Source organism: Arachis hypogaea, chromosome 1 (genome assembly GCF_003086295.3).
Source record: "Arachis hypogaea cultivar Tifrunner chromosome 1, arahy.Tifrunner.gnm2.J5K5, whole genome shotgun sequence".
NCBI classification, from domain to species: domain Eukaryota; kingdom Viridiplantae; phylum Streptophyta; class Magnoliopsida; order Fabales; family Fabaceae; genus Arachis; species Arachis hypogaea.
This window is the reverse complement of record NC_092036.1, coordinates 56,587,785-56,601,991: the sequence shown is the minus strand read 5'-3', so window position 1 is coordinate 56,601,991 and position 14,207 is coordinate 56,587,785. Positions and strand designations below refer to the sequence as shown.

General features: G+C 39.3%; 2 non-coding genes across 2 annotated transcripts; both read right to left on the bottom strand.

The window, feature by feature from the left end:
• Nucleotides 1–5,131: 5,131 nt before the first annotated feature.
• On the bottom strand, nt 5,132–5,239 carry LOC112712435 (small nucleolar RNA R71). Its single transcript, XR_003157791.1, has one exon. It is a non-coding gene; the product is annotated as a small nucleolar RNA R71 (small nucleolar RNA).
• An 8,484-nt stretch (nt 5,240–13,723) lies between these two features.
• Nucleotides 13,724–13,831, bottom strand: LOC112712429 (small nucleolar RNA R71). Its single transcript, XR_003157788.1, has one exon. It is a non-coding gene; the product is annotated as a small nucleolar RNA R71 (small nucleolar RNA).
• Between the last annotated feature and the right edge of the window lie 376 nt (nt 13,832–14,207).

Sequence of the window (14,207 nt, the reverse complement as noted above, 5' to 3'; positions counted from 1 at the left end):
GTATTGAAACCAAACTGCATGCATGAAGAAATAGAAATCCAGCACAAAGTATGAAGGTACATGAAACTAAAATCCATCCAATAACTACTAGGCTACAACCACCACAGAATTCAACACAATCATGATTTTAAATGCAATAAAAAAAAGTAGCTCAATATAATATAATGACCAATAGTCAATGAATTTACAAGTATACAAGGCACTGCATCCCAAGTAAGGAACATTCTATATATTCAAAAGGAATTTCTGAATCAAGCTTGGAAAAAGCACCCAATTTCATAAAAATAGAATTGGTTCATATCAATTATAATTAAAACACTTTGATTCATATTCACACCACATGATCATTATTCATTGCATCAACTAATCCTTCTTCCTTTTCTTTTTAATTTTTCTCACATATAAAACTTCAATATATAACAGAACTAACACTTTTCTCCCAATGTTACCAATTCATGAGAGATACAAAGAATCTTTAACAAAAGTAACCAAAAGACGCTAGTGTCAGTGGATGGTGCTACTATATGCTCGTTTATTAGTTCAGAGTTTTAACACTTTATAATAGGTTTAACTAAACCTCAATCTTATTTTACTTATAAGTTGATAGTTTCTATATACAAAGTAGTCAATAATTAATGTGCCAGAAATATGATATTAATTAAAAATAATAGTAATAAAAAGAAGTGATGCACTCATCACAAGGACACTTGTAGATTTTTATTTTATTATTATTTTTTTCTAAATGGCATGCAACATATTTTCTTTCTAAAAAATAGTTTAAGCTTTTAAAAGAATTGGCTCATACCAATTATATTTTAAGTTCTAATGTGAAATCCCCAAACTACTTAATCTTTTGTTTTAGACCTATTAACAAGTTGAGATGCTGAAGATTAATATGTAAATCAAAAATAAAGAACTTCGGGGCATCTTGATGTTCAAATTTTCAGAGCTCTGATCAATAGACGTGTACACATCAATGTCAACATAAGTATTAGGTAAGAAAAGAAGCTAAAGAATGACCCCAATAACATCAGTATAATTATCTACATACTGCTGAAAAAGTAAATGCTTATAACTAGTTTATTGGGCTTCATTATAGCATTACAAGACATAGCTCTCAGTTGAAATATGTTTGTGTTTATTGAATGATGTTATTATCTAATGGATTTTCAAAAGGGGATTTTAGTAAAGCACATTATCAAATAAAAGAAAGGTATTATAAGAGCTCTGATGAGCGGATAATTTGTACGCTTTTTGGCATTGTTTTTAGTATGTTTTTAGTATGTTCTAGTTAGTTTTTAGTATATTTTTATTAGTTTTTAGTTAAAATTCACTTTTCTGGATTTTACTATGAGTTTGTGTGTTTTTCTGTGATTTCAGGTATTTTCTGGCTGAAATTGAGGGACCTGAGCAAAAATCTGATTCAGAGACTGAAAAGGACTGCAGATGCTGTTGGATTCTGACCTCCCTGCACTCGAAGTGGATTTTCTGGAGCTACAGAAGCCTAATTGGCGCGCTCTCAACGGCGTTGGAAAGTAGACATCCTGGGCTTTCCAGCAATATATGATAGTCCATACTTTGCCCAAGATTTGATGGCCCAAACCGGCGTTCAAAGTCACCCTCAGAATTCCCAGCGTTAAACGCCGGAACTGGCACAAGAATGGGAGTTAAACGCCCAAACTGGCACAAAAGCTGGCGTTTAACTCCAAGAAGAGTCTCTACACGAAAGTGCTTCAATGCTCAGCCCAAGCACACACCAAGTGGGCCCGGAAGTGGATTTTTATGTCATTTACTCATCTCTGTAAACCCTAGGCCACTAGTTCTCTATAAGCAGGACCTTTTACTATTGTATTTAAAGGGAAAATCGGGGTAGCTATCTTTGTTCTTATGCTATCTTAGATCATTGGGAGGCTGGCCATTCGGCCATGCCTAGACCTTGTTCTTATGTATTTTCAACGGTGGAGTTTCTACACACCATATATTAAGGTGTGGAGCTCTGCTGTACCTCGAGTATTAATGCAATTACTATTGTTCTTCTATTCAATTCCGCTTGTTCTTGTTCTAAGATATCACTTGTTCTTCAACTTGATGAATGTGATGATCCGTGACAATCATCATCATTCTCACCTATGAACGTGTGACTGACAACCACCTCCGTTCTACCTTAGATTGGGTGAATATCTCTTGGATTCCTGATACACGATGCATGGTTGATCGCCTGACAACTGAGCGCTCGCCTGACAACCGAGCCAGCCATTTCGTGAGATCAGAGTCTTCGTGGTATAGGCTAGAACTGATGGCGGCATTCAAGAGAATCCGGAAGGTCTAACCTTGTCTGTGGTATTCTGAGTAGGATTCAATGATTGAATGACTGTGACGTGCTTCAAACTCCTGAGGGCGAGGCGTTAGTGACAGACGCAAAAGAATCACTGGATTCTATTCCGGCCTGATTGAGAACCGACAGATGGATAGTCGTGCCGTGACAGGGTGCGTTGAACATTTCCACTGAGAGGATGGGAGGTAGCCACTGACAACGGTGAAACCCTTGCATAAGCTTGCCATGGAAAGGAGTAAGAAGGATTGGATGAAGACAGTAGGAAAGCAGAGAGACGGAAGGGACACAGCGTCTTCATGCGCTTATCTGAAATTCCCACCAATGAATTACATAAGTATCTCTATCTTTATCTTTATGTTTTATTCGTATATCACCCATATCCATTTGAGTTTGCCTGACTAGGATTTACAAGGTGACCATAGCTTGCTTCATACCAACAATCTCTGTGGGATCGACCCTTACTCGCGTAAGGTTTATTACTTGGACGACCCAGTACACTTGCTGGTTAGTTGTGCGAAGTTGTGTTTATGCCATGGTATTGAACACCAAGTTTTTGGATTCAGTACCAGGGATTAATTGAGTTGTGAAAAGTATTGATCACAATTTCGCATACCAAGTTTTTGGCGCTATTGCCGGGGATTGTTGAGTTTGGACAACTGACGGTTCATCTTGTTGCTTAGATTAGGTATTTTTTTTCAGAGTTCTTAAGAATAAATTCTAGTGTTTCATGATGATCTGTTGAAGTCTGGCTAGCTGTGAAGCCATGTCTAATCTTATTGGACCGAGGTTTCAACCTATCATCACAAGAGCTTGTTGATTTCTATCAATCTTGCTGTTGGAGCAGTGATCTGCTAAGGCTTGGCTGGCCATTGGCCATGTCTAGTGTTTTGGACCGAAGCTTTCTTTGAAAGCTTGGCTGGCTGTGAAGCCATGTCTAATTCCTGGACCGGAGTCTTAGACTAGCATTGCAATGATTCCTGGAATTCTCATCAAGAATTTTGATACCTTTATTTTCTTTTCCACTTAATTTTCGAAGAAAAAAAAAACCAAAAATATTGCATGTTTCTTGTTCGAGTCTAGTGTCTCATGTTAAGTTTGGTGTCAATTGCATGTTTCTGTTCTTAGTGCATTCATCCAAGTGTCTTCATTAATCTTCAAGTTTTTCTTGATGATTTCATTGCTCTGATCTTTGAATTCTATTGACTTGAGTGTTTATGTGTCTCATATGCATTCTCATTTTGTTAGTGTCAGTGGTATACAAACTGCTAAGTTTGGTGTCTTGCATGCATTGTTATTTGATTTTAGTTGCACTATGATTATTCTTCATTATTAAAAATCCAAAAATATTTTTAAATTATGTCTTTTCAAGTCAATAATACAGAGAATTGAAGATTCAGAACATACAGCAGAGGAATTACACAGAAAAAGCTGGGCGTCCAAAATGCCCAGTGAAGAAGACAGACTGGCGTTTAAACGCCAGCCAGGGTGCCTGGCTGGGCGTTTAACGCCCAAAAGGGTAGTATTTTGGGCGTTAAACGCCAGAATGTGCACCATTCTGGGCGTTTAATGCCAGGATGGCACAAGAGGGAAGATTTTGTTTTCAATGCAAATTTTTTTTCAAAGTTTTTCAAAATCAAATCTTTTTCAAATCATATCTTTTCAATCAAATCTTTTTCAAAATCAATTTCTTTCTATTTTCAAAGATACTTGCTATCAATTAATGATTTTGATTCAACAATTCAAGTATGTTGCCTTTTCTGTTGAGGAAGGTTTAATGTCTGAATCATATATTTTCTTGATAGCCAAGTCATCAATTTTTAAAATCAAATCTTTTTAAAAATGTTTTTCAAATCATATCTTCTCAATCACATCTCCTTAAAATCATTCATATCTTTTTAATCACATCTTTTTCAAAATAGTTTTCAATCAAATCTTTTTGATTTCTAATTTCAAAATCTTTTTCAAAAAAAAACATTTGATTTCTTTCCCACTCTTATTTTCGAAAATCAATTAGTGTTTTTCAAAATATTTTCAAAATCTTTTACTTAATTTTCGAAAATCACTTCCTCTCTTCTCACATCCTTCTATTTATGGACTAACACTATTCCTTAATACACAATTCGAACTCCATCTTTCTTGATAAGTTCGAATTTTCTACCTCTGTCTTCCATTTTTCTTTTCCTCTGACTCCTCAAGGAATCTCTATACTGTGACTTAGAGGATTCCATATTTCCCTGTTTTCTTCTCTTTCATATGAGCAGGAGCAAAGACAAAAGCATTCTTGTTGAGGATGATCCTGAACCTGAAAGGACCTTGAAGCGAAAGCTAAGAGAAGCTAAGGCACAACTCTCTGTAGAGGACCTGACAGAAATCTTCAAAGAAGAAGAAGACATGGCAGCCAAAAACAACAACAATGCCAACAATGCAAGGAAGGTGCTGGGTGACTTTACTGCACCTACTCCCGACTTCTATGGGAGAAGCATCTCTATCCCTGCCATTGGAGCAAACAACTTTGAGCTTAAGCCTCAATTAGTTTCTCTGATGTAACAGAATTGCAAGTTTCATGGACTTCCATTGGAAGATCCTCATCAGTTCTTAGCTGAGTTCTTGCAAATCTGTGACACTGTCAAGACTAATGGGGTTGACCCTGAGGTATACAGACTTATGCTATTCCCTTTTGCTGTGAGAGACAGAGCTAGGACATGGTTGGACTCACAACCTAAAGAAAGCCTGAACTCTTGGGAAAAGCTAGTCAATGCCTTCTTGGCAAAGTTCTTTCCACCTCAAAAATTGAGTAAGCTTAGAGTGGAAGTCCAAACCTTCAGACAGAAGGAAGGAGAATCCCTCTATGAAGCTTGGGAAAGATACAAACAATTAATCAGAAAGTGTCCCTCTGATATGCTTTCTGAATGGAGCATTATAGGTATTTTCTATGATGGTCTCTCTGAACTATCCAAGATGTCTTTGGATAGCTCTGTTGGAGGATCTCTTCATCTGAAGAAGACGCCTACAGAAGCTCAAGAGCTGATTGAAATGGTTGCAAATAACCAATTCATGTACACTTCTGAAAGGAATCCTGTAAACAATGGGACTAATCAAAAGAAAGGAGTTCTTGAGATTGACACTCTGAATGCCATATTGGCTCAGAACAAAATATTGACCCAACAAGTCAACATGATTTCTCAAAGTCTGTCTGGAATGCAAAATGCACCAGGTAGTACTAAGGAGGCTTCATCTGAAGAAGAAGCTTATGATCCTGAGAACCCTTCAATGGAAGAGGTGAATTACATGGGAGAACCCTATGGAAACACCTACAATCCTTCATGGAGAAATCATCCAAATCTCTCATGGAAGGATCAACAGAGACCTCAACAAGGTTTCAACAACAATAATGGTGGAAGAAACAGGTTTAGCAATGGCAAGCCTTTTCCATCATCTTCTCAGCAACAGACAGAGAGTTCTAAGCAGAACACCTCTGACTTAGCAACCATGGTCTCTGATCTAATCAAAACCACTCAAAGTTTCATGACTGAAACAAGGTCCTCCATTAGAAATTTGGAGGCACAAGTGGGTCAGCTGAGCAAGAAAATTACTGAACTCCCTCCTAGTACTCTTCCAAGCAATACAGAAGAAAATCCAAAAGGAGAGTGCAAGGCCATCAACATGGCCGAATTTGGAGAGGAGGGAGAGGCAGTAAACGCCACTGAGGAAGACCTCAATGGACGTCCACTGGCCTCCAATGAGTTCCCCAATGAGGAACCATGGGAATCTGAGGCTCAAAATGAGACCATAGAGATTCCATTGGACTTACTTCTGCCATTCATGAGCTCTGATGAGTATTCTTCCTCTGAAGAGGATGAGTATGTCACTGAAGAGCAAGTTGCTAAATACCTTGGAGCAATCATGAAGCTAAATGACAAGTTATTTGGAAATGAGACTTGGGATGATGAACCCCCTTTGCTCACCAAAGAACTGGATGACTTGTCTAGGCAGAAATTACCTCAAAAGAGACAAGATCCTGGGAAGTTTTCAATACCTTGTACCATAGGCACCATGACCTTCAAGAAGGCCTTGTGTGACCTAGGGTCAAGTGTAAACCTCATGCCTCTCTCTGTAATGGAGAAGCTAGGGATCTTTGAGGTGCAAGCTGCAAAAATCTCACTGGAGATGGCAGAAAACTCAAGAAAACAAGCCTATGGACTTGTAGAGGATGTTCTGGTAAAAGTTGAAGACCATTACATCCCTGCTGATTTCATAGTCCTAGAGACTGGGAAGTGCATGGATGAATCCATCATCCTTGGCAGACCCTTCCTAGCCACAGCAAGGCTGTGATTGATGTTGATAGAGGAGAATTGATCATTCAAGTGAATGAAGAATCCCTTGTGTTTAAGGCTCAAGGATACCCCTCTGTCATCATGGAGAGGAAGCATGAAGAGCTTCTCTCAAAACAGAGTCAAACAGAGCCCCCACAGTTAAACTCTAAGTTTGGTGTTGGGAGGCCACAACCAACTTCTAAGTTTGGTGTTGAACCCCCACATTCAAACTCTAAGTTTGGTGTTGGGAGGTTCCAACATTGCTCTGAGCATCTGTGAGGCTCCATGAGAGCCCTCTGTCAAGCTACTGACATTAAAAAAGCGCTTGTTGGGAGGCAACCCAATGTTATATTTTATCTATTTTCTTTTGTTATTTTATGTTTTCTGTAGGTTGATGATCATGAGAAGTCACAAAATCAATTGAAAAAGCAAAAATAGAATGAAAAACAGGAAGAAAAATAGCACACCCTGGAGGAAGAACCTACTGGCGTTTAAACGCCAGTAAGGCTAGCAGGTGGGCGTTTAACGCCTAGTCTGGCACCATTCTGGGCGTTTAAGGCCAGAAAGGGGCACCAGACTGGCGTTAAACGCCAGAAAAGGGCAAGCACTTGGCGTTAAATGCCAGAAATGGGCACCAGCCCGGTGTTTAACACCAGAATTGGCTAAAAACGCATTTTTGCATGCCATTTGGTGCAGGAATGACTTTTCCTTGACACCTCAGGATCTTTGGACCCCACAGGATCCCCACCTACCCCACTACTCTCTCTCTTCTTCACCCATTCACCAATCACCTCAACACCTCTTCCCCAAAAACCCTTCCCCTATCAAATCCCATCTTTCTCTTCACCACTCACATCCATCCTTCATAAAATCCCAACTACCTCACCCTTCAAATTCAAACCACTTTCCCTCCCAAACTCACCCTCGCATAGCCGAACCATACCCTCCCCCCACTCCTATATAAACCCATCTTCACTCCTTCATTTACACACACCCTAAACACCATTTCTCCCCGTTTTTGGCCGAACACAAAGCCATTCCCTTCTTTCTCATTTCTTCTTCTTCTACTCTCTTCTTTCTTCTTTTGCTCGAGGACGAGCAAACCTTTTAAGTTTGGTGTGGTAAAAGCATTGCTTTTTGTTTTTCCATAACCATTTATGGCATCCAAGGCCGGAGAAACCTCTAGAAAGAGGAAAGAGAAGGCAAAAGCTTCCACCTCCGAGTCATGGGAGATGGAGAGATTCATCTCAAGGGTGCATCAATACCACTTCTATGAAGTTGTGGCCTTGAAGAAGGTGATCCCCGAGGTTCCCTTTTCACTCAAAAAGGGTGAATATCCGGAGATCCGACATGAGATCCGAAGAAGAGGTTGGGAAGTTCTTACCAACCCCATTCAACAAGTCGGAATCTTAATGGTTCAAGAGTTCTATGCCAATGCATGGATCACCAAGAACCATGATCAAAGTGTGAACCCGGATCCAAAGAATTGGCTTACTATGGTTTGGGGGAAATACTTGGATTTTAGTCCGGAAAATGTAAGGTTGGCATTCAACTTGCCCATGATGCAAGGAGATGAACATCCTTACACTAGAAGGGTCAACTTTGATCAAAGGTTGGACCAAGTCCTCACAGACATTTGTGAAGAGGGCGCCCAGTGGAAGAGAGATTCAAGAGGAAAGCCGGTTCAATTGAGAAGGCATGACCTCAAACCCGTGGCTAGAGGATGGTTGGAGTTTATCCAACGCTCAATCATTCCCACTAGCAACCGGTCCGAAGTTACTATAGACCGGGCTATCATGATTCATAGCATCATGATTGGAGAAGAAATAGAAGTTCATGAGGTTATAGCTCAAGAACTTTATAAGGTGGCGGACAAGTCCTCTACCTTGGCAAGGTTAGCCTTTCCTCATCTCATTTGTCACCTCTGTTATTCAGTTGGAGTTGACATAGAGGGAGACATCCCCATTGATGAGGACAAGCCCATTACTAAGAAGAGGATGGAGCAAACAAGAGACCCCACTCATCATGAGATCCTTGAGATTCCTCAAGGGATGCACTTTCCTCCACAAAACTATTGGGAGCAACTAAACACCTCCCTAGGAGAACTGAGTTCCAACATGGGACAACTAAGGGTGGAGCACCAAGAACATTCCATTCTCCTCCATGAAATTAGAGAATATCAAAGAATCATGAGAGAGGAGCAATTAAGACAAGGAAGAGACATTGAGGAGCTCAAGCACTCCATAGGATCTTCAAGAGGAAGAACAAGCCGCCATCACTAAGGTGGACCCGTTCTTTAATTTCCTTGTTCTTTATTTTCCTGTTTTTCGAATTTTAGTGCTTATGTTTATCTGTGTTTGTGTCTTGTGATCATTAATGTCTTAGTGTCTATGCCTTAAAGTTATGAATGTCCTATGAATCCATCACCTCTCTTAAATGAAAAAATGTGCTTAATTGAAAAAGAAAAGAATTGCATGAATTTTGAATTTTATAACAGATTAATTATTTTGATGTGGTGGCAATATTTTTGTTCTCTGAATGTATGCTTAAAAAGTGCATATGTATCTTGAATTTGTGGTTCATGAATGTTGGCTCTTGAAAGAATGATGAAAAAGGAGACATGTTACTGAGGATCTAAAAAATCATCAGATTGATTCTTGAAGCAAGAAAAAGTAGTGATTAAAAAAAAAACGAAAAAAAAGGAGAAAAAAAGAAAAAGAAAGAAATAAAGTTGTGATCCAAGGCAAAAAGAGTGTGCTTAAGAACCCTGGACACCTCTAATTGGGGACTCTAGCAAAGCTGAGTCACAATCTGAAAAGGTTCACCCAATTATGTGTCTGTGGCATGTATGTATCCGGTGGTAATACTGGAAGACAGAGTGCTTTGGGCCACAGCCAAGACTCAATAAGTAGCTGTGTTCAAGAATCATCATACTTAACTAGGAGAATCAATAACACTATCTGGATTCTGAGTTCCTAAAGAAGCCAATCATTCTGAATTTCAAAGGATAGAGAGAGATGCCAAAACTATTCAGAGGCAAAAAGCTAAAAGCCCCGCTCATCTAATTAATACTGATCTTCATAGATGTTTTTGGAATTCATTGCTTATTCTCTTCTTTTTATCTTATTTGATTTTTAGTTGCTTGAGGACAAGCAACAATTTAAGTTTGGTGTTGTGATGAGCGGATAATTTGTACGCTTTTTGGCATTGTTTTTAGTATGTTTTTAGTATGTTCTAGTTAGTTTTTAGTATATTTTTATTAGTTTTTAGTTAAAATTCACTTTTCTGGACTTTACTATGAGTTTGTGTATTTTTCTGTGATTTCAGGTATTTTCTGGCTGAAATTGAGGGACCTGAGCAAAAATCTGATTCAGAGACTGAAAAGGACTGCAGATGCTGTTGGATTCTGACCTCCCTGCACTCGAAGTGGATTTTTTGGAGCTACAGAAGCCCAATTGGCGTGCTCTCAACGTCGTTAGAAAGTAGACATCCTGGGCTTTCCAGAAATATATGATAGTCCATACTTTGCCCAAGATTTGATGGCCCAAACCGGCGTTCAAAGTCACCCTCAGAATTCCCAGCGTTAAACGCCGGAACTGGCACAAGAATGGGAGTTAAACGCCCAAACTGGCACAAAAGCTGGCGTTTAACTCCAAGAAGAGTCTCTACACGAAAATGCTTCAATGCTCAGCCCAAGCACACACCAAGTGGGCCCGGAAGTGGATTTTTATGTCGTTTACTCATCTCTGTAAACCCTAGGCCACTAGTTCTCTATAAGTAGGACCTTTTACTATTGTATTTAAAGGGAAAATCGGGGTAGCTATCTTTGTTCTTATGCTATCTTAGATCATTGGGAGGCTGGCCATTCGGCCATGCCTAGACCTTGTTCTTATGTATTTTCAACGGTGGAGTTTCTACACACCATAGATTAAGGTGTGGAGCTCTGCTGTACCTCGAGTATTAATGCAATTACTATTGTTCTTCTATTCAATTCCGCTTGTTCTTGTTCTAAGATATCACTTGTTCTTCAACTTGATGAATGTGATGATCCGTGACACTCATCATCATTCTCACCTATGAACGTGTGACTGACAACCACCTCCGTTCTACCTTAGATTGGGTGAATATCTCTTGGATTCCTGATACACGATGCATGGTTGATCGCCTGACAACCGAGCGCTCGCCTGACAACCGAGCCAGCCATTCCGTGATATCAGAGTCTTCGTGGTATAGGCTAGAACTGATGGCAGCATTCAAGAGAATCCGGAAGGTCTAACCTTGTCTGTGGTATTCTGAGTAGGATTCAATGATTGAATGACTGTGACGTGCTTCAAACTCCTGAGGGCGGGGCGTTAGTGACAGACGCAAAAGAATCACTGGATTCTATTCCGGCCTGATTGAGAACCGACAGATGGATAGCCGTGCCGTGACAGGGTGCGTTGAACATTTCCACTGAGAGGATGGGAGGTAGCCACTAACAACGGTGAAACCCTTGCATAAGCTTGCCATGGAAAGGAGTAAGAAGGATTGGATGAAGACAGTAGGAAAGCAGAGAGACGGAAGGGACACAGCGTCTTCATGCGCTTATCTGAAATTCCCACCAATGAATTACATAAGTATCTCTATCTTTATCTTTATGTTTTATTCGTATATCACCCATATCCATTTGAGTTTGCCTGACTAGGATTTACAAGGTGACCATAGCTTGCTTCATACCAACAATCTCTGTGGGATCGACCCTTACTCGCGTAAGGTTTATTACTTGGACGACCCAGTACACTTGCTGGTTAGTTGTGCGCAGTTGTGTTTATGCCATAGTATTGAACACCAAGTTTTTGGATTCAGTACCAGGGATTAATTGAGTTGTGAAAAGTATTGATCACAATTTCGCATACCAAGTTTTTGGCGCTATTGCCGGGGATTGTTGAGTTTGGACAACTGACGGTTCATCTTGTTGCTTAGATTAGGTATTTTTTTCAGAGTTCTTAAGAATAAATTCTAGTGTTTCATGATGATCTGTTGAAGTCTGGCTAGCTGTGAAGCCATGTCTAATCTTATTGGACCGAGGTTTCAACCTATCATCACAAGAGCTTGTTGATTTCTATCAATCTTGCTGTTGGAGCAGTGATCTGCTAAGGCTTGGCTGGCCATTGGCCATGTCTAGTGTTTTGGACCGAAGCTTTCTTTGAAAGCTTGGCTGGCTGTGAAGCCATGTCTAATTCCTGGACCGGAGTCTTAGACTAGCATTGCAATGATTCCTGGAATTCTCATCAAGAATTTTGATACCTTTATTTTCTTTTCCACTTAATTTTTGAAAAAAAAAACCAAAAATATTGCATGTTTCTTGTTCGAGTCTAGTGTCTCATGTTAAGTTTGGTGTCAATTGCATGTTTCTGTTCTTAGTGCATTCATGCAAGTGTCTTCATTAATCTTCAAGTTTTTCTTGATGATTTCATTGCTCTGATCTTTGAATTCTATTGACTTGAGTGTTTATGTGTCTCATATGCATTCTCATTTTGTTAGTGTCAGTGGTATACAAATTGCTAAGTTTGGTGTCTTGCATGCATTGTTATTTGATTTTAGTTGCACTATGATTATTCTTCATTATTAAAAATCCAAAAATATTTTTAATTTGTGTCTTTTCAAGTCAATAATACAGAGAATTGAAGATTCAGAACATACAGCAGAGGAATTACACAGAAAAAGCTGGGCGTCCAAAATGCCCAGTGAAGAAGACAGACTGGCGTTTAAACGCCAGCCAGGGTGCCTGGCTGGGTGTTTAACGCCGAAAAGGGTAGTATTTTGGGCGTTAAACGCTAGAATGTGCACCATTCTGGGCGTTTAACGCCAGGATGGCACAAGAGGGAAGATTTTGTTTTCAATGCAAATTTTTTTTCAAAGTTTTTCAAAATCAAATCTTTTTCAAATCATATCTTTTCAATCGAATCTTTTTCAAAATCAATTTCTTTCTATTTTCAAAGATACTTGCTATCAATTAATGATTTTGATTCAACAATTCAAGTATGTTGCCTTTTCTGTTGAGGAGGGTTTAATGTCTGAATCATATCTTTTCTTGATAGCCAAGTCATCAATTTTTAAAATCAAATCTTTTTAAAAATGTTTTTCAAATCATATCTTCTCAATCACATCACCTTAAAATCATTCATATCTTTTTAATCACATCTTTTTCAAAATAGTTTTCAATCAAATCTTTTTGATTTCTAATTTCAAAATCTTTTTCAAAAAAAAAACATTTGATTTCTTTCCCACTCTTATTTTCGAAAATCAATTAGTGTTTTTCAAAATGTTTTCAAAATCTTTTACTTAATTTTCGAAAATCACGTCCTCTCTTCTCACATCCTTCTATTTATGGACTAACACTATTCCTTAATACACAATTCGAACTCCATCTTTCTTGATAAGTTCGAATTTTCTACCTCTGTCTTCCATTTTTCTTTTCCTCTGACTCCTCAAGGAATCTCTATACTGTGACTTAGAGGATTCCATATTTCCCTGTTTTCTTCTCTTTCATATGAGCAGGAGCAAAGACAAAAGCATTCTTGTTGAGGCTGATCCTGAACCTGAAAGGACCTTGAAGCGAAAGCTAAGTGAAGCTAAGGCACAACTCTCTGTAGAGGACCTGACAGAAATCTTCAAAGAAGAAGAAGACATGGCAGCCGAAAACAACAACAATGCCAACAATGCAAGGAAGGTGCTGGGTGACTTTACTGCACCTACTCCCGACTTCTATGGGAGAAGCATCTCTATCCCTGCCATTGGAGCAAACAACTTTGAGCTTAAGCCTCAATTAGTTTCTCTGATGCAACAGAATTGCAAGTTTCATGGACTTCCATTGGAAGATCCTCATCAGTTCTTAGCTGAGTTCTTGCAAATCTGTGACACTGTCAAGACTAATGGGGTTGACCCTGAGGTCTACAGACTTATGCTATTCCCTTTTGCTGTGAGAGACAGAGCTAGGACATGGTTGGACTCACAACCTAAAGAAAGCCTGAACTCTTGGGAAAAGCTAGTCAATGCCTTCTTGGCGAAGTTCTTTCCACCTCAAAAATTGAGTAAGCTTAGAGTGGAAGTCCAAACCTTCAGACAGAAGGAAGGAGAATCCCTCTATGAAGCTTGGGAAAGATACAAACAATTAATCAGAAAGTGTCCCTCTGATATGCTTTCTGAATGGAGCATCATAGGTATTTTCTATGATGGTCTCTCTGAACTATCCAAGATGTCTTTGGATAGCTCTGCTGGAGGATCTCTTCATCTGAAGAAGACGCCTACAGAAGCTCAAGAGCTGATTGAAATGGTTGCAAATAACCAATTCATGTACACTTCTGAAAGAAATCCTGTAAACAATGGGACTAATCAAAAGAAAGGAGTTCTTGAGATTGACACTCTGAATGCCATATTGGCTCAGAACAAAATATTGACCCAACAAGTCAACATGATTTCTCAAAGTCTGTCTGGAATGCAAAATGCACCAGGTAGTACTAAGGAGGCTTCATCTGAAGAAGAAGCTTATGATCCTGAGAACCCTTCAATGGAAGAGG